Source organism: Acipenser ruthenus, chromosome 3, assembly GCF_902713425.1.
Source record: "Acipenser ruthenus chromosome 3, fAciRut3.2 maternal haplotype, whole genome shotgun sequence".
Classification (NCBI taxonomy): Eukaryota; Metazoa; Chordata; class Actinopteri; order Acipenseriformes; family Acipenseridae; genus Acipenser; species Acipenser ruthenus.
In genome coordinates this window covers 48,268,876-48,289,790 of record NC_081191.1, presented here as the reverse complement: position 1 = coordinate 48,289,790, position 20,915 = coordinate 48,268,876, and the positions used below count along the sequence as shown (strand labels likewise).

Sequence of the window (20,915 nt, the reverse complement as noted above, 5' to 3'; positions counted from 1 at the left end):
TCTAAACTCTTCCTAAGTTAAAACATTAGTACTGTGTTGTTTAAAAATGAATATGAACTTATTTTCTTTGCATTATTCGAGGTCTGACAACACTGCATCTTTTTTGTTATTTTGACCAGATGTCATTTTCTGCAAATAAATGCTCTAAATGACAATGTTTTTATTTGGAATTTGGGAGAAATGTTGTCAGTAGTTTATAGAATAAAACAAAAATGTTCATTTTACCCAAACACATACCTATAAATAGTAAAACCAGAGAAACTGATAATTTTGCAGTGGTCTCTTAATTTTTTCCAGAGCTGTATGTATATATATATATATATATATATATATATATATATATATATATATATATATATATATATATATATATATATAACCTGCAAACCTGCACATCTTCCTTCCTATCTATCTATCTATCTATCTATCTATCTATCTATCTATCTATCTATCTATCTATCTATCTATCTATCTATCAACTCAGATAGTATATTTACCTTGTTTGCTTCTTATGTATTAAGGTCCCCGTCTCAGTCGCGTAATTAATGCTCTGGTAATCAAACCTGCTAGAGGGCACTGTTGTCAAGAATCTGCGCGAGCGTCTCCCCCACGCCCCATCCCCCTTGTTATTATATAGGCAGCACCAGCCGGCCAGTCAGTGGAAGAATTTGTGTGCGGTGTGAAGAGTCTACTCTCCTAAAAAGCTTTCAAGAAGGAAAAGAGAGGCTGCCACTGCTGCTGTGCCATCCAACACCTTTTACATTTGAGCGGGCTATTTTTCATTCACTTTTACAGTATTAACCCAATACAGCATGGAGCATACCGCTTCTAGAACCAGATTTTCACAAATCTCAACCAACAAATAAGGAAGTAACTGGAAACAGTGATTTGGGATATTTTTTAAAATTATTTCTCGAAAAGGGGTAAGTTTATCTTAATTATTATTATTTAATGTTGACTGGTTTAAGTTTCGTGAATACATGGATGAGAAATATAATTCAGATGTTTAAATTTACTTTTATTGGTCAAATATTGTTTTAATCACTTTGGGCATGTTCAGTGTGTGCATAATTGTGAGCTTTATATAAAAAAAAATAAAACGAAATGGACCCCCCCCCCCCCCCCCCCCCCCCCCCCAATAAATAAATAAACAGGTGTAGGCGAGTTAAATAAAAAAAAACCTCTATGGAAGTAGTTCGAGAGGTGTATGGAGTTCGATGCTCGTGATCTATATCTATTTCACAAGAAGAGGTGAACAGGTACACGGAGAAAGTTTTAGTTATCTATTTCTGTGTTTAGTGTTTTAACTGTTAACTTTTTAGATAATCTATAGAATTCAGAATGTTGAAGCTGCTGGTATATCTGTGAATCTATCTATCTATCTATATAGATAGATATACTTATGTAACTACAAATTGAACGGATATTAGGACATTTCTTGAGGTACATCTTTTTACCAAGACAAATGTAAACATTTAACACAATACTTTTAGAACACAAACAAGCCAATTTAATGACATTTTTTCATGAAGTTGTTTGTGAAGAGACAACATACAAAAACATTCACTTTTCAGTAAAATGGCTGAGAATAATTGCGTTTTTTTTTGCGTAGTTAACCTTACAGTTTTAATGTATCTTTTTATGACCAAAAACATATACTTATCAACCTAACCTCATCAAATCAGAAATATTTTCAATGGTATGGAGAAGTAACTAGTATTCAGACATTACATAGTTTCAAATATAGCCTGAATATATAGACACGACAACGTATCGCCTTTCATTTTATCACGTTTATTTACTTTAGTCTACATTGCTCATGCTAGAATGCTTAACTGGAGGAATGACATATAAGCACAGTAAACCTCCCTGTTACATCGCTATCATTGGAGATACTGGATCACCTTTTCACCTTTGCATATTGGCTCAAAAAATGTGATCTGTGTTGCAAAACAAGATTGTTAAAATAAAATTGCAATTAGCCTATTTAACTATTAAGATGTTTTTCATGTATGACTTCCACTGAAACGGATATGTATCGTTTCAACAATATGTATCGTTTTTCTTATGGTTATCTGTTAGATTTATACATATTCATTTTATTATTTTCTTGTGTAGTTGTAGTCTCACCCAAATACAGTACATGCAGAAACTAATAAAAAAAAAAGTCTTGTTGTTCAGTAAGTGACCAACAGGGGGCAAACAAACACCACTGTAAAGTATTGGACCTGTTATTATGCTTTCTGTTGCCAAAGTACACACTATACTGTACTAACAAATACAATAAAGAATAAGCTGCTACAGCCAGTGGAGGCACATTTGAAGACATTAAAACAGACTTCTAGTCAAAATATTTGTCATTAAATTGATCAAGTTTCCTTTAGTATTTTTCAAGCCAGTGGAGAAGCGAAGGGGAATGATTGACATCCCAGGGGTGCAAATAGTTTTAAAAATGGATACTAAAGTGTATTGAAAGTTTAGTACCAGAAAGCCTATACTGGTGCTAAATTATCAAACCCCACACTAATCAAGCCCCCCTCACAACATAAACCTGTGTATGTGGATGAGTGTGGTGGGTCATGTGAGTAGTCCATCATCTATGGTTGCTAATGCTAAGTAATAATAATAATACAAAATAATGAAAAAAATTAAACATGTCGACTGGTGCCAGAATTTAATGTTGCTGGCGCTATATGAGGTACCCTGGTGCTAGAATCCAGCACCATAACGCCAAATCTGCACTCCTGCATTCTGAACTCCCTCAGCTCATAACACTATGTAACACAATTTTTGTTCCTGGGTAGTAAGTGTTATTTCCTAATTGCTTATGCCTCAAAAGTATAGAAAATGGCTATTATTCCCCACAAACTTTGCTTTTGTGACCAGGACAGTGATATTTTGAAATTTACCTATTTCCAATGAGAAAACGGGCGAATTTGTGTCTTTTCATTCACAAAGTCAGAAAAAAACAACATATGAATCCAAATTAACATGTATTTATACTAAAGTAATATAAAAATGACTACAAAATGTAGTCTCCCATCATGTTCTCGTTATACTGTCCTTGGTAGCGGCGTTCAAAGCCCAGTATATCCTGGTGGAAGCGCTCGCCTTACTCCTCCGAGTACACTCCCATGTTCTCCTTGAATTTATCAAGATGAGCATCAAGGATATGGACTTTGAGGGACATCCTACAGCCCATTGTGCCGTAGTTCTTCACCAGAGTCTCAACCAGCTCCACATAGTTTTCAGCCTTGTGATTGCCCAGGAAGCCCCGAACCACTGCGACAAAGCTGTTCCAAGCCGCTTTCTCCTTACTAGTGAGCTTCTTGTGGAATTCATTGCACTCCAGGATCTTCTTTATCTGTGGTCCGACGAAGACACCGGCTTTGACCTTTGCCTTAGACAGCTTAGGGAAGAAGTCTTGAAGGTACTTGAAAGCTGCTGACTCCTTATCTAGAGCTCTGATAAATTGTTTCATAAGGCCCAATTTGATGTGCAGTGGTGGCATCAGCACCTTCCGGGGGTCCACCAGTGGCTCCCACTTGACGTTGTTCCTCCCCACAGAGAACTCGGTCCGCTGTGGCCAGTCCACTTAGGCAGCTGAAACTAAACTGAACTGGTGGGCTTAAGGCCCCTGTATTTATACTACTATTTATATCACTGGAAAGTTCTAGAAAGTTCTAGAAGTTACTCCAAGTTTACTCAGCACTGAATCTATCTGGAATGTTCTGGAAAATAGGTAAATTTCAAAATATCACTGTCCTGGTCACAAAACCAAAGTTTGTGGGGAATAATAGCCATTTTCTATACTTTTGAGGCATAAGCAATTAGGAAATAACACTTACTACCCAGGAACCAAAAAAAAAAAAAAAAAATTGTTACACGGTGTAATCTGTGTGGAACATGCCCCCCTAAAAGAAATACCAGCCCCTTAAGTGTTTCCCGGTTGTTGCCAGCATATTCTGTAAATTGATTTACAGATTATTGAATAAATTGCTGCTAAGAAATGTAATAAAGATATATTTATATATGTATTTGTATATTTATACTATGGTATAATCTATGTTTAAACTTGCAATAAAATATTAGAGTATGCATTACCTGGTTGTTATTTTGGCACAGTAGCCCTTTCTGTATTAAAGTGTCTTTTTATATTACGAGGGCTACTTTCATAAGAAATCATATTTTTCAGGCCTTTTACATAAATTGCTACAAGCGATAAAGAGCAGGGAAGGGAAAGGATGAGGTGGCAGAGAATGACCCGAGTGTGATGTTACACAGTGATCAGATGAGCACAGAGAAATAAAAAGAATACAATTCTAGGAATTGAAAGTCATGATTTGTGATGAAAACCAATGTTCATGATAAGTCATCCCGTAAAGGGTACTTGCCATTCTCCAGTTACATTCCGCCTTTTATTCTAAACGGGCTCCATATGGGCTGCTGTGCCACCACTGTAGATACAATATAGTATTTCCTGAGTGATTACAAATCGTGATTTGAATAACAGATAGCACGGACAGGACTGAGAATTGTATCTAATGTGTACAGTGCCGTGATGTTCTATGTATTAACTTTTGTTACTTTTCAAATAGGTGGATAATTAAGTTTATGATGAAAACAAATATTGTGTTGCTAATTTTGATGAAGAAATAGACCCACTGAAAAAAGAATTATTCAGACATTGTATTACTTTAATGTTAACAAGGTCATTTGGCCATGTGGCCAGCTGCCTCTTACGCTGGTCTATAAAAATAGTCAAAAGATATATAAAAAATGTATTTACAAAACAATGGGGGTGTCTCATTCAAAGAATCAACATCAGTTTTCCCCAAATATATATAGTGTGGACCCTTGGAACAAGATTGAGGGTAAAAGCAGTGACACCATTGAGAGGTACTCTGGTAAAACACTAGTCCACAATGTAACATTCAACTCAATTTGCTTAATATTACCATAAACAATCTGCTGTAAATTAAACAATGCGGTTGGTAATATGACGCATGGACAGGTTATCTAAAAATAATTAAAATATTGGTTATCAAGTTTTTCCAGGACATCCCTCAATTCTTGTGCTTCAGGTCATTCAGGGTCCCCACTGGAAACACAATATAAGAATAGCTGTCCCAATTAAGTAATTTGTTATAAAAACAATAGGCCATAATTAATCCCAATTAAGTAATTTATTATTTCCTAAGTGTATAAAATATGTATCGAAATTAGTTGTACTGTATAGTACTGTAAAGTTTGGACCAAAAAAAGAATCACCTATAATATGTAGCACATGGTTTGTACACCCGTAAATAGGCTGTGTATCCCTTTCACGGCACCAATTACAGTACCGTTTCCTGAGTGATGACTCAGTGTTTCATTATGTCACTGTATGTGATAATCACTAATGAATGGCCACGTGTCCTTCCAGAAACATTTAACCACCTTGTGGACTTGTCACAATGAATTAGTGCATGCCCATGGTGGACGCACACCCAATTGACAGTGATATATTATTTATTATATTTTGTTCTGCCTGTATGTATATTAATGACAATATGCTCCAAAAAGGCCATGCATTGCCTTGAAAAATGTGTTGCTATTCATATCAAATATGTTAAAACCAACAGATTTGTTTAGTCTCACCAAACAACATTCAAATTAGTTTTTCTTAAAAGAGCCAAGGGAAGCATATTAGCTTTGCACTGTGCACCAGTCCCTGTGCAATTCTGATATTCTTCCATACCTCAGCATTGAAGAGCCTTTTCAAATGAAATAAGAGTTAGTAAGCACAGCAAATAATAAAAAAAACAACATAATGCAAAACCACCATCAAGAGTTCAGAAAAAAAAAACATAATAGGATAATAAATAATAGCGAATACATACCATAATATACATGTACATGTAGCAGCAGATGATGCTGAATGCAATAGTAGAGACAGTATCCTAATCGGGGGTTTTCAACAGGGGGTACATGTACTGCTAGGGGTATTATTTCTAAGGCTCTTAGGGGAATGCGGCAAGACTCAGAAATGCAAAAATAAGAATGATCTGTTTAATGGTCTTATATTATCTCTAACCCTCCTGTGTATTTCTAGACTGATACAGTTCTTACGTGCAAAAGCAAAATGGAGGAAGAAAAAGTTCATCATTGTTAGGTATTATAGTTTTATCTTGAGGTTATGTTTTTGATGTTGTATATGGTAACATGATAGACATTTACAGTGCAGACTATTTTGGTTTATTTCTATTAACTTTGCCGAGTAGAAAGAAAATGCGTGTGTTTCCGAAGAGGTTCCCAAATGCTGTCTTTTGATTCTCTGCATCCATCGAATTAAAAGTTTTAAGAATTACTGTTTGGTATTCTGTCCTAAGCCAGCAGTTTGTCAGTTCCAAATTGTTGTGACATAAATTATATATTAAATAAACAGGGAATATTGTAATTTGTTGATCAGATTATTCTGCCTTTTATTGGAACTGTGGTACCATTCAGTAGAGTGGAAATTGTAAAGAGGTTCTTGTGCTGAAACCTCCAGATAGTTTTAAAAAATGATTGAAAACCACTGTTCTAATCCATAGTTAGCTAAGCACTTCCTGTTTTGTCAGTGGATCAGATCTCTAAACTCTGTGGCCAAAATGCTGATACATTAGCATCTTCTTCTTAGCAAATACAATAATTTAACAAATCCTACCTGTCATGCACTTTATATATGCTATGTTGGTCCCCAATGTGTAGTTTTGAGATATATATATATATTGTATGTATATATATATATATATATATATATATATATATATATATATATATATATATTGTATATATATATATATATATATATATATATACAGTATATATTAGGGCTGTCAAGCGATTACTGTCAAGCGAGAACTTTAGCGTTCACACGGAAGTACTGTTTCATGTTTAGTCGGGCGTAATGCGCACACTAATGCTATTAGAATAGTTTGGTTACAGTTCCTAGCAGCGCAATGAACATTAGAAATTAATACGATAGTATCCCACCATGCACTGTATTTTATCCCTGGAGTTTCTTAGCCTTTGTGTTAAAATGTATACTTGATGGATGGGACTCAAAATTTAGGGCATGTGCGTTTCATAAACACATGAACTGAAAAGCTAGCGCGACCTCTGTATATCTATACACTGAGTGTACAAAACATTAGCAACACCTGCTCTTTCCATGAAACAGACTGACGAGGTGAATCCAGGTGAAAGCTATGATCCCTTATTGATGTAACCTGTTAAATCCACTTCAATCAGTGTAGATGAAGGGGAGACAAGTTAAAGAAGGGTTTTTAAGCCTTGACACAATTGAGACATGGATTGTGTACTGTATGTGTGCCATTCAGAGGGTAAATGGGCAAGACAAAAGATTTAAATGCCTTTGAACGGGGTATGGTAGTAGGTGCCAGGCGCGCCGGTTTGAGTGTGTCAAGAACTGCAACACTGCTGGGTTTTTCACGCTCAACAGTTTCCCATGTGTATCAAGGATGGTCCACCACCCAAAGGACATCCAGCCAACTGCAGGCCAGTGATCGAAAACGGCTCATTGATGAAAGAGGCCAAAGGAGGCTGACACGAATTGTGCAGAGCAACAGATACAGGCTACAGTTAGTCAACTAACAGTCCAGTGCAACATTGGTGCTGAAAGACCCATAAAAGAATGCACAACTCGTTGTACCTTGACACGAATGGGGTATGGCAGCCGACGACCTAACAGAGTTCCACTTCTTTCAGCAAAACGCAAGAAACTGCAGTTGCAGTGGGCTAAGGAACGAAAACACTGGACACTGGAGGATTGGAAAAACATTGGCTGGTCTGATGAATCCCGGTTCCTGCTGTTTCACGCTGATGGGAGGACTAGGGTATGGAGAAAACCACATGAGTACATGCATCCATCATGCCGCGTGTCAACATTGCAGGCTGGTGGTGGTGGTGGTGTGATGGTGTGGGGTGTGTTTTCATGGCACGCATTGGGCCTCTTGATAAAAGTGGAGCAATGTTTGAATGCCACAGGATATCTGAACATCATTGCCAATCAGGTGCATCCCTTCATGGCAGCAGTGTATCCATCTGCTAATGGATTTTTTCAGCAGGATAATGCCCGATGCCACAAGGCTAGGATTGTCCAGGAATGGTTCCACGAACATGACAGTGAATTCAGCTTACTGCAGTGGCCGGCCCAGTCACCAGATCTCAATCCAATTGGGCATCTGTGGGATGAGATGGAATGAGCTATTCGGAGTAGAGATCCACTACCAGCCAACTTGACACAACTGTGGGAAGCATTGGAGTCAACATGGGCCAGCATCCCTGTGGAACGCTTTCAACACCTTGTAGAGTCCATGCCCCGACGAATTGAGGCTGTTCTGAGGGCAAAAGGGGGTGCAACTCAATATTAGGAAGGTGTACCTAATGTTTTGTACACTCAATGTATATTGTAACACAGTGTCTGTATTTGTTGTGCAGAAATCCAAATAAAGTGCTTGGAGGCCGAAGTTGATCTTCCAAAACACCCCGTGTGCTTTATTATTTACAGTAAAAAACAAAAACAAAAAAATACAACACCCGAAGGGTATCAAAAGAAAAAACTAACTCCACTCAGAGTCCTAACTAAACACAGTCTTCCCTGACTGCGGTTATATCTCCTACAGGGTTACTTTTCCAAGCAAATAATTCTCCTTTCCCACAATTAACTGTTCTCTTTCACCCAGTCGACACACAGATCTCCAAACCATCTCCTACTCGCCAGCAGCGAGCACAAACAAAGAACCCATTTAAATATGTTCCTTGATTACCAGATTGGAGACAGCTTAACTTCAGCTGCTCCTACAATGAGCTAATTAACTCTGTGAGAGACAAGTTCAAGAGCCTCCCAACCCCTAGTGGACATTTGTAAGATTATCATCTCTTTGACTGAATTATTTTAACAGTTTTCTGGGAACATTTCCTTCTTCATTCTTAATTAAACTTATGAACAAAACTTCTGCCCGGTCTAATGAGCCAGGGTTTCGATTTATTAATTTGAGAATTAATTTCTCAGGAACTAAATTGGAAACGAAACATAACAGGGCTCTACAGGGCTTTTTCTTTGATTACCTTACAGGAACTGACAGAGCTAGTTCAACATATGAGAGCTACTACATGTTCTCTTGATCCTATTCCTACAAAACTATTGAAAGATATTTACATTTTAAAAATTATAAATGGTCCACTTTCCTCTGGTATAGTTCCCTCAGGACTTAAGGTAGCTGTGGTAAAGCCTATGCTTAAGAAACACAATTCAGGTTCTAGAGAGAGTTGTTGCAATTCAATTACAAACATTTCTAACTCTTAATGGTATATTCAAGAAGTTTCAGTCTGGGTTTTCAGGTCATGCTAGCTTTTCTGTTCATGCGTTGCTGAAACGCACTTGCCCAAAATGTGGCCTCTCATCCATCAAATACTAAACTATCGTTAACACAAAGGCTAATACATTCCAGGGATGTGTATTTTAAACTCTATGCCATACAGTAGTATACATATTGGCACACATACTTTTTTCTTTGTTATATACTAACAGTAGACGGTTTGCATGACAATGAGACGTGATTCTAAGCACTGTTTGGTACCTTAATCTACGTGTATTTTCATATTTTTCTGCATTCCAATAACAGCATCATCCGCATGTATATGCTTTTGTTTTTTTTGTTTTATTACCCAGCAGCTCTTTCACACAAAGTACATCTTGTCGTCTCGATAAACAAGCTACGGGTACTACACCCATTCAGAATTATAAGAACGTATTCTTCGTTTGCGTTTTTATGCATTACTACTGCTTGCAACTGCTTCTGTCACTGTAGTACTCGCAGTCAGTAGTAGCTGGCTGAGATGTAAATGGGTGATCTTCATGAGAATCTCCTGAAGATGCTGACTGCATAGCAAAAAAACTTCTGATTGACAACAGACTTGCTGTCAGTGTACACTCTGCACTAGGTATTCATTTTTATGCATAAAGAAAAATCTGTCAGGAAATCCCTGTTAAACTAGTGGTGAAAATAACAAAAGCACAACGTTAAATTAGGTGACTGCAAAAATGAAATGCGAGTTAAAAGTAGGATCGAAAAGATAATTTGTCAGCTCTGTTTAAAATAAAATTAAAGGGACCAGAATTAGGCTCAGGCAGAAGGTAAAAGTAAAGATTGTTTTGTAATTAACAGCTTTTTCTGAGTTTTATTATGAAACACAATCAGCTAAATTTGTTAGAAGGGACATCACCTTATTAAAAATAAAACCCGAAAACTTCAATCCCTACTTTTTCCAAAATACTTCTTAGTAATATGGACCTCTGTTAATATGGGGCATAACACATTATATTAAAATAAAATACAGTGCATGGTGGGATACTATCGTATTAATTTCCACTGTTCATTGCGCTGCTAGGAACTGTAAGCGAACTTGTCAAAAAGAGGTACATTTACCATTAATTATACATTATCTTTTTGCAAACTTAAACTGGAAACAGACAATCAATTTCTGTAAAAAGAAAAAAACAATTCACGAGAAGTCCACTGCAAATGTACAAGATCCAATGTTTTGCATATGATAAATATTCACATAGTATTATGTATAATAATGGTGGAAACATATTATAAATTACATTAAAAACGATGTAAAAGACTGGAAAATGTGATTAATGTGTGAAAATTTGAATGGGTGCTTCCCTGCTTTCTTAGTGGAAGTTGTTTAGACATGCGCGAGCAAGTGCAATGTGCAGAGTATCGCTTTTTAACGCGTACCTGAAAATAACACTACAACAGTAAGAAATTAAAGCTACTTTCACCTCTTACTATAGCATCTACTTTGACTTCAATTCGAGTAAAATCTGCCAATCTGATTTAGACATTGCCAGAACTGTATATATACTGTGTTCTTAAATAGTAAATTTAGTATTATTTGTTTTGCAAAACAGAAACATTATGTTTCACTTTCATTGTTTGCACTTGTATTAAGTCTGTAATACAATGATGCATTTACAAGATTGTGCTTCAGTTCATTGATTTCAGATAATGTATCTTTTCTCTTTTACACAAAAACATGTATGTATTTCCCTGTTGTGTAGATTCATAATGGAATTAAAAAATGAAGTCACACAGACAGATTTCTAGGTTGACGCTGCACAGCGTATTGTTAATGTGTTTTTCCTGCATCCATAATAAATTATTTTAATTTTGGTAAATGAAGTGGTATTAAGTTATTCTGTTGTTGTTATTTTATTTTTTTTTACTATCAATCAGACCTTCTGTCATATCTGCCTGTTTGACGGTAGGCAATTTTCGAATTGAGACTTTAATGCCTAGTTTTACACTGAATTTGCCAGGTGAATTCATTGACGTTGCTTGCAAACAGTGATGGTGTGTGCTGGGAATGACTGGAGATTAGAAGCAAAGCACAGAATATTAACATAACAAAATAACAAAAGCACAACGTTAAATTAGGTGACTGCAAAAATGAAATGCGAGTTAAAAGTAGGATCGAAAAGATAATTTGTCAGCTCTGTTTAAAATAAAATTAAAGGGACCAGAATTAGGCTCAGGCAGAAGGTAAAAGTAAAGATTGTTTTGTAATTAACAGCTTTTTCTGAGTTTTATTATGAAACACAATCAGCTAAATTTGTTAGAAGGGACATCACCTTATTAAAAATAAAACCCGAAAACTTCAATCCCTACTTTTTCCAAAATACTTCTTAGTAATATGGACCTCTGTTAATATGGGGCATAACACATTATATTAAAATAAAATACAGTGCATGGTGGGATACTATCGTATTAATTTCCACTGTTCATTGCGCTGCTAGGAACTGTAAGCGAACTTGTCAAAAAGAGGTACATTTACCATTAATTATACATTATCTTTTTGCAAACTTAAACTGGAAACAGACAATCAATTTCTGTAAAAAGAAAAAAACAATTCACGAGAAGTCCACTGCAAATGTACAAGATCCAATGTTTTGCATATGATAAATATTCACATAGTATTATGTATAATAATGGTGGAAACATATTATAAATTACATTAAAAACGATGTAAAAGACTGGAAAATGTGATTAATGTGTGAAAATTTGAATGGGTGCTTCCCTGCTTTCTTAGTGGAAGTTGTTTAGACATGCGCGAGCAAGTGCAATGTGCAGAGTATCGCTTTTTAACGCGTACCTGAAAATAACACTACAACAGTAAGAAATTAAAGCTACTTTCACCTCTTACTATAGCATCTACTTTGACTTCAATTCGAGTAAAATCTGCCAATCTGATTTAGACATTGCCAGAACTGTATATATACTGTGTTCTTAAATAGTAAATTTAGTATTATTTGTTTTGCAAAACAGAAACATTATGTTTCACTTTCATTGTTTGCACTTGTATTAAGTCTGTAATACAATGATGCATTTACAAGATTGTGCTTCAGTTCATTGATTTCAGATAATGTATCTTTTCTCTTTTACACAAAAACATGTATGTATTTCCCTGTTGTGTAGATTCATAATGGAATTAAAAAATGAAGTCACACAGACAGATTTCTAGGTTGACGCTGCACAGCGTATTGTTAATGTGTTTTTCCTGCATCCATAATAAATTATTTTAATTTTGGTAAATGAAGTGGTATTAAGTTATTCTGTTGTTGTTATTTTATTTTTTTTTACTATCAATCAGACCTTCTGTCATATCTGCCTGTTTGACGGTAGGCAATTTTCGAATTGAGACTTTAATGCCTAGTTTTACACTGAATTTGCCAGGTGAATTCATTGACGTTGCTTGCAAACAGTGATGGTGTGTGCTGGGAATGACTGGAGATTAGAAGCAAAGCACAGAATATTTAAATCACACAGCGATTTTCTGATATGAATTAAGAAGCTCTAAAAGTATGATTATATCTTATATGATTTATTCTTTTTTCATTCATTTTTGTTTCCAGTAAACTCAAAATTGTTAAGGTGACCAAACGTGTGTGAGAACTGTTGTGTTAGAAAAATGGTTAAAATGAATAGTTGCATTGAAAACATGTAGAACAGCGAAAACCAAAAATAGTCGTGCATTAAAAAAATGCCCTGAAAACTTAACATAAAGAAAACTATTTAAATGAAGCAATAAGCTCAATAATTAAGCTAAAAATGAAGTGAAAAGGTTACCTTTTTTTTTGTGAACTCCAGTAACCCCACGTTATCTTTCCCCAGTCAAATCGTAGAGTGTCTAAATAAGCACAGTAATTTACCATAATATAAAACATTAATGAAAAAGAAAATGTAGAACATAAAAAAGAGCAATCAGATATAGTCAATGAAAGACAACACACTATTCAAATTATTTGTCGTATTATATATTTAAGGTAAGGCAAGTTTATTTTTCCGTTGAAAGTGCCCCGGCTACAATGTTCTGCTGCCCGGCTGTACAGAATTCCTGGGGAGAACCCTGATAAGTAAATAAATAAATAACATAAATAAATAAATGACAGAACATGTTTTTGAAGTTCATGCTTCTCAAAGTTTTTTTTGGTGTACAGCTCTCTGTGTCGCTTGCTGGCTGCTGCATAATCCAATTTATATCCTGGCCGTCATATTTGTCGAGTTGAATTTGTTTGAATTTCAGAGAGTCAGAAAACAGTGACAGTGATGTTTTAATCACCATTTTAGTGTTTGGAGCATCTTTCTTTTGTAGTATGTTTTGTACTTAATTTTCTTTTAAGTCACAAAATCGCTATTCAGCAGTTTTTTCACATATCCCCTGCACTCCTTATAACAAGAGAAAATGGCATTTCTTTGAAAAGAGGCGGGACTGACAGTGACGTGTAAGGATGTTAGGGCAATCTATTTTTGCTCCTATGATGAGGTTTTAACCAATCACAAGGCAGAATTTCCAACCACTGATATATATTAAAAGAAGCGTCGTTGCACAGCGTTTATAGCTCAGTCTAGATGCCGAGTTTCTGATTCCGGGGAAGTGGCAAGCCGACTTCCAGCAATATAAATATTGCAGGGGAAATCCAGGAAACACACAGACTCAATCACAGCAACTGGAGAGGTTAGTATACCTACCTTATGCGAGAAGCAAAAGAGGAAGAGAGCTCCGTGGAGTGACTGTTCCCTCGGGAGGCGCGACCGAGGACGTCACTCCCCAGAGGGGCCTATCGGCAACTCTGAAATAAAATGTTCAGTGAATACCTGACCTGTGGCAGGCATATCCCAAAAGTATTGGTTAGTGGTCATCTTCAAATTGAAAGGGAACGTCCCTAATAATCACTAGCTGACAGTCACGCATTCCCAAGGTATTTTAAAACAAAAACAATAACAAAACACATGGCTACGTTGTCATATATATTTCTAAATAAATAAATCATAACACAAACAAAACCCTGAAGGGCGGCACCTCGCTCATCCTATATAATAAACACATAAATCATAAAACAAATACGACACAGGGGTGGAGGGGGAGACCCCATTCTAAAATTAAATAACAAATAACTGTACAGGGCTCCTTGCCTTGTAGATCACTGAGTATTTTACTGATACTCAAAAGAGATTCAAATGCAAACAAACTAGCAACAAAGTTAACCTTCAACATGTGCATTAGAAATCCCTTAGCTTCTGTGGAGTTGTTGCTGTCCCCTTCTGCAATTTTCTCCAAACACTCTGTTATGCATTGAAACCTTTCCTTAACTGCTCTCTCTACATTGCCTGGGACTATACAGTAAATAAGACCTCCCTTGCCTGCCAGGGCTTTAATAAATTCACATGATAAATTTCACGTTCATTACGGTGATCGGGCTGTCTAATTTCATAATTCACCTTCCCTATAGCCCGAATCACTTCATATGGCTCCTGCCATTTAGCACATAATTTTGATTCTGAGGAGGGAAGCAGCAGCATTACCTTGTCTCCTGGTCAAAAGGTTCGAATTCATGCATTTTTACTGTAATGCTGCTTTTGCCGGTGCTGAGCCGATTTGAGGGTGTCCTGGACCAAATGACCGACCAAATCCAGGTGATCTCTGAGTAGGAGCACATGCTTCACTACATTTTTGGATGAGCCTTTGTGCTCCTCCCACCCCTCTCTCAACAGATCAAGGATGCCACGAGGCTGTCGGCCATACAAGAGCTCGAAGGGGGAGAACCCTGTCGAGCTCTGCGGCACCTCTCTCATTGCAAGAAGGAGATAGGGAAGAAGCGATGCCCATTGTTTTTGCTCTTGTGTTAAAAAACGTCTCAGCATCTGCTTCAAGGTCTGATTAAATCGTTCCACCAAACCGTCTGTCTGTGAATGATAAACAGATCTCCTGATGGGACGTATTTTGTATTTTTTATATTTTATATACCTGCTGTAACATGTTAGACTAAAAGTCAAAATCTCCTTGGGGATCCCTACTCTAGCCATAATCTGCGCTAACTCGGTGGCTATTGCAGCGGCACTAGTGGACCTCAATGGAACTGCCTCCGGGTATCGCGTTGCATAACCTACCACTACTAATATATGCGTATATCCGGAGTCATATGGTAGCATAGTGTGGATAAAAAAAAAAATTCTCTGAATAACGAGTAACAGCAGATTTACTTGTGTATTACTCATTCTTGGAATTATTGCCATACTTAAAGATATTCTGTTTGTAGTCGTTAATCGGCACACCCCTACTATGTATTATGTCCATTTGGTGCATTTTTAAGTGATATTGACAGATCAAAATGACCCACACCAGAATATAAACTCCAGTTGCTTAGTGTGGCCAGTGGCTCACCTGGTAAAGGCAGTGCTGGTTGGAGTATGAGGTGAGTCATGCGACTGGGTGCTTGCTTTTTTAAATTAAAACTGAGGGACTATAGTTTGTTCGGCTCACAACGCCACACTGACCCCTACTGGCCCCAGATTATACAATTTAAAAAAGCAATAATAATAATAGTAATCATTTTCTTCAGCTTTTATTTGATTGCCAGAATGCTCTCGAGATTATGGAAGAACTGTTGTTGTTGCTTTTATGCATGCTTCTTCTCAGTAGACTATCTGGGTTTTGTGGGGGTATTAAATTTACATATGCCAATCCACGGTATGGGGGGTTACTAACTCACCACAATTGGTGGGTAATGCCACCTGCCACACCAATTCTATTAATGCACCTGTGCAGTGGTAGCTAGAATATATATTGATATACACAAAGGGATGCCATGTCAAGTAAATTAATATGATATGAATGAAGTAAATGAACGATTTATTGCAGTACTGATTTGAAATGCACTTGAAAGTTACACTTACACCACCCACTCGATATATCGTGGGTGTCAGGGTCCAGTATAAATCCTCTACACAACCTGCTTTTTCTCATTTTTCATATATAAAGCAACACACCGTTTTAATTCGTACAGCGGAGGGTAATTGCTTCTCATCAACTTCTGTCTCCAATTAATTTCATGAGTCTTCCTCTCCTTTCTCAAGTGGAAAAAACCCGCTGCATTGAAAGAATCCCATTCCCAACGTAGGAGGCTTGTTGCTAGGGAGCTGACGTCACTGCCTTGTGACTTTTGCTAGTGCATTGCTGCCACACGTGAACACCTCGTTGGCTAAAATAAAAACCGCTTCAGCAAGTACATATTTAATTTGCTTTGTGTTATTGTGCAATACGTGTGTATATGATAACAGTACGATATTAATGCTTTGTTTTTAATTGTATATTTTTGTTTATTTGTATATTTGTGATGTGCAGTACGAAATAAAACGAATAGTAATTCTAAGTGCCTATTTATATTGCAGCCAAGGCATACACAGTTAGACAGAAAAAATGGGGAGCCAACTCCAGGACCGTGCTATATCCTAATCCGCAGCTAGGGGCGATATAACGAGGGGTGGTTGTATTTCCAACACAAGTTTTAGTGCAAGATTAACTGAAGCTAATAAAAGACAAAGTAGTATATCAAGATAGGGTTCGTAGCACCAGAGCAGTCAGCTTTATTTTAAAGCAGATGTAATTAATTTTAGATTGGCTCTCAATTCTTTGTCACCCCTGTCACTTGCTATTAACCTATTGAGTTTTATACGATGTAAGCATCTATCTAAATCCAATTATGAAACAGACCTTTTGTTCAGAAAAAAGGCCTACCTATCAATCTTAATGTAAGTTTTGCCTGTCCATTCAGGGATACTTGTACATTTCATATTAAGTTTCTACTGGGGGCTAGGTGGTGCAGTAAGCCTTTCTCTTCCTGAGGTGCTGGTTCATATCTGACTTGGGCTACAAATAAAATAAGTAGGGGTGCACCGATTAAGATTTTCTTAGCCGATACCGGTAGCTGATGATTATTTTCCCATATCGGCCGATACCGATAGTATACTGATAACAACAGATAGTGCAGGTAAGCTATTGTAAACTATTAGAACAAGACATAGAGCCTATATTTAAACCGTTTCATACTTACAGATGTTAAAAAATGAACAGATATAATTAGGCTTCAAAGCCAGAATGGCTGGAAGCCTATTGTTCTTGTAAAGATGATTTATTATTATTATTATTATTATTATTATTATTATTATTATTATTATTAGGGGTCCAAGCACGAAGTTGCTGGAGCCCTATTGTAATTGTTAGGATTATTATTATTTTTATTATTAGGCTTCCTAGCCAAAGGCTGGGGAAGCCTATTGTTTTTGTTATTATTATTATTATTTTTTTTTCTTCCTCCCCAAAGTTGCTCAAAAACTCATGAAAAATTGTAAGTTGGTAGATGCCTATGGGATGGTGTACCAGAAACAAAAACAAATGTGGTAGGTCACATTGTTCGGCAACCATATTTGATTTTGCGGAGATTGTTAAAACGTCTACCTATCAAAAAACACTTATTGAGTTCTGAAACTTGCTATACAGGTAGTCCAACATTAACTGTTGTTCATAAGAAGTTGATTGGTTTTGTGGAATGGCGGCCATGTTGCATAACATCATAAAAATACAGTAAAATTGTAAAATCATCAAAAAACAAACATCTCGGAAAGCGCTTATTCGATTGAAACAAAAATTGCTATACATGATCTAAGTATGGTTGGCTTGTACGCTTGTTCAAGGGAAGTTGCTACGGCAAAAACATGGCGGCCATGTTGGATGATATCATCAGCATACAAAACTGGCTATAAAACTGCCTATAACTCGTTACAAATAGGAACCCATCTATGCTCTATAAACAAATGTCCTTGCCCGTGACCTTTGACCTTTCCTAAAGGTCAAAAGATAAACTATCTTATAAAATCAACACTGTTGCACGAAAACTCACAAAACTTGGTAGGGTGGTAAAGGCCTTTGGGAAGTTGTGTCAGAGAGAAAATGAAGACCATAGGTCACATGGTTTGGCAGCCATATTGGATTTTTCGAGAATTTTGGACAATTTAAAAAAATCTTCTCCGAAACCGCTTATCACAGAGATCTGAAACTTGGTGCAATAGACTACCCTCATGGTCTAGATTTACGGTTGTTCAAGAGAAGTCGATTGGTCACATGGTTCATTGGCCATATTGGATATGTCAAAAATATTCAAATGTCATCTTCTCTGAAACCGTTATGCCAATCGAAGTGAAACTTTGCATACATAGCATTGGCAAGGTTGTCTGTCAAGTTTGTTCAAGGCAAGTCGCTACATGAAAAAACATGGCCAATGCGAGCCAATAAAATTTAAGCTATGGTCAATTTGCACATATTTGCATGTATTGCAGTATTTATCTAAGGTAGAATGTTGTAGACTCATGAATCTTCGCAGAGCAGAGGAGGCCTATGGGAATGAATGTATGCTGTATTAAAAATTACCTTGATCTTAACCTTTGACCTGTCATTAAGGTCAAATGTAAAACTAGCTTATAACTCATTAGAAAGTGCAGATAGTTACTATGGAACACATATAAGAAACCATATATGTTTTTATCAAGAAATGCCCTTGCCCGTGACCTCTGCCCTTGCCAAAGGTCAAATGCAAAACTCGCTTATAAATAATTTGAGAGTGCAGATATGGCCATGGTTACTATGGAACACATATAGGAAACCATATATGTTCTCTCAAAAAATGCCCTTGTCTGTGACCTCAGCCTTCTGCCAAAAGTTTGAATGCAAAACTTGCTTATAAATAATTTGAGAGTGCAGATATGGTCATGATTACTATGGAACACACATAGGATCCCATATATTCTCTACTAAAAAATTGTAATTGGCCATGACCTCTGACCTCTCCTAAAGGGCAAATCTAAAACTGGTTTGTAACTCCATAGAGAGTGCAGGTAGGGTCATGGTTGGTATGGAACACATATAGTAAACCACGTATGCTCTTACAATAACTGTCCACTAGATGGTGCTCATTGGTCACAGTATGGACATACCATATGCTCTATAAAAATGTCACTGTCTGTTACCTCTGACCTCTCCTTAAGGTCAAATGAAAAGCTACCTTATAACTAGGGGTCTACTTAAATCGTGATAGATTTCCGTATTTTTCACGGGTAGGTTGTGAAATAAAATTAGGATTTTGAGGACATTTCGTAGACCTGTTTAAACATTAAATAAACTTAAGTAGACTTGAGTATTTCAGAGCACTATAAAGCCTAAAAATAGTGGTACTTGCTTCCTTACTAAAACAGAGTGCTGTCACTTGTTAAAGGCAAGCATGCAGCATCCCCCTGCAGTTGCTGACGACATTCTCTGTCTGGTGTGGACTTGCCCATACATTGAGACTGCACGTTCTGCATCCACTGAATTGGTTGGAAGTATAAAGCAAAGCTTTGCAAAGTTATACAGATGGGGGAATCGATTAGAAATAGCCCCAAAACTCGTTTACCCAAGGGCATCTGGCATACTTTAATAAAGGCAATATATGCAGCACGTTCGTTTTCATGTTATTTGTCCCATCCAATAATTAATTTTATTAGTACCGAGTCAAAACAAAGAAAACGTGCCTATTCGGGTCTAAAATTCCAACTGCGTTTAAAAAGTAAGCGGCAGGTTGTTTGAAGTGAGGAAGCTGTGCTAGATCGTACCTGTAGTACTGATTTACAGTGCCTTGCATAAGTATTGACCCCCCTTGGACTTTTCCACATTTTGTAGTGTTACAACCTGGAATTAAAATGGATTTAATTAGGATTTTTTGTCACTGATCTACACAAAATAGTCCATAATGTCGAAGTGGGGAAAAAAATCTACATATTTTTCAAAATTATTTACAAATAAAAAACTGAAAAGTCTTGATTTGCATAAGTATTCACCCCCTTTGCTGTGACATCCCTAAATAAGCTCTGGTGCAACCAATTGCCTTCAGAAGTCACATAATTAGTTGAAGGGAGGCCGTCTGTGTGCAATTAAAGTATCACATGATCTCAGATTAAATACACCTGTTTCTGGAAGGCCCCAGAGTTTGTTAGAGAGCATATCTAAACAAACAGCATCATGAAGACCACGGAGCTATCAAAACAAATCTGGGATAAACAGTTCTGGAGAAGCACCAATCAGGGTTAGGTTATAAAAAAATATCCCAAACTTTGAACATCCCCCGGAGCACCATTAAATCCATTACTAAAAAATGGAATGAATATGGCACAACCGCGACTCTGCCTAGAGAAGGCCGTCCACAAAAACTCAGTGACCAGGTAAGAAGGGCATTAGTCAGAGAAGCAACCAAGAGGCCAATGGTAACTCTGAAGGAGCTGGAGAGATCCACAGCTGAGATGGGAGAAACCGTCCATGGGACAGCTATAACCCGGATGCTCCACAAAGCTGGGCTTTATGGAAGAGTGGCGAGAAGAAAACCATTGCTGAAAAAAACCCATATCAAATCCCGTTTAGATTTTGCCAAAAGGCATGTGGGAGACACAGCAAACATGTGGAAAAAGGTTCTCTGGTCTGATGAGACCAAAATTGAA

At 36.9% G+C, this 20,915-nt stretch overlaps 1 protein-coding gene across 3 annotated transcripts in view; it reads left to right on the top strand.

Annotated features, from left to right (window-relative positions):
• The first annotated feature begins 669 nt into the window (after positions 1-669).
• The window catches only part of LOC117435654 (copine-4), a 193,013-nt gene continuing 172,767 nt past the window's right edge, over positions 670-20,915 (top strand). For all 3 annotated transcript variants that reach the window (XM_059013133.1, XM_059013139.1, XM_034058993.3), the window contains exon 1: positions 670-923. The gene's annotated coding sequence lies outside the window, so the exon portion shown is untranslated. The remainder of the gene's footprint in view (positions 924-20,915) is intronic.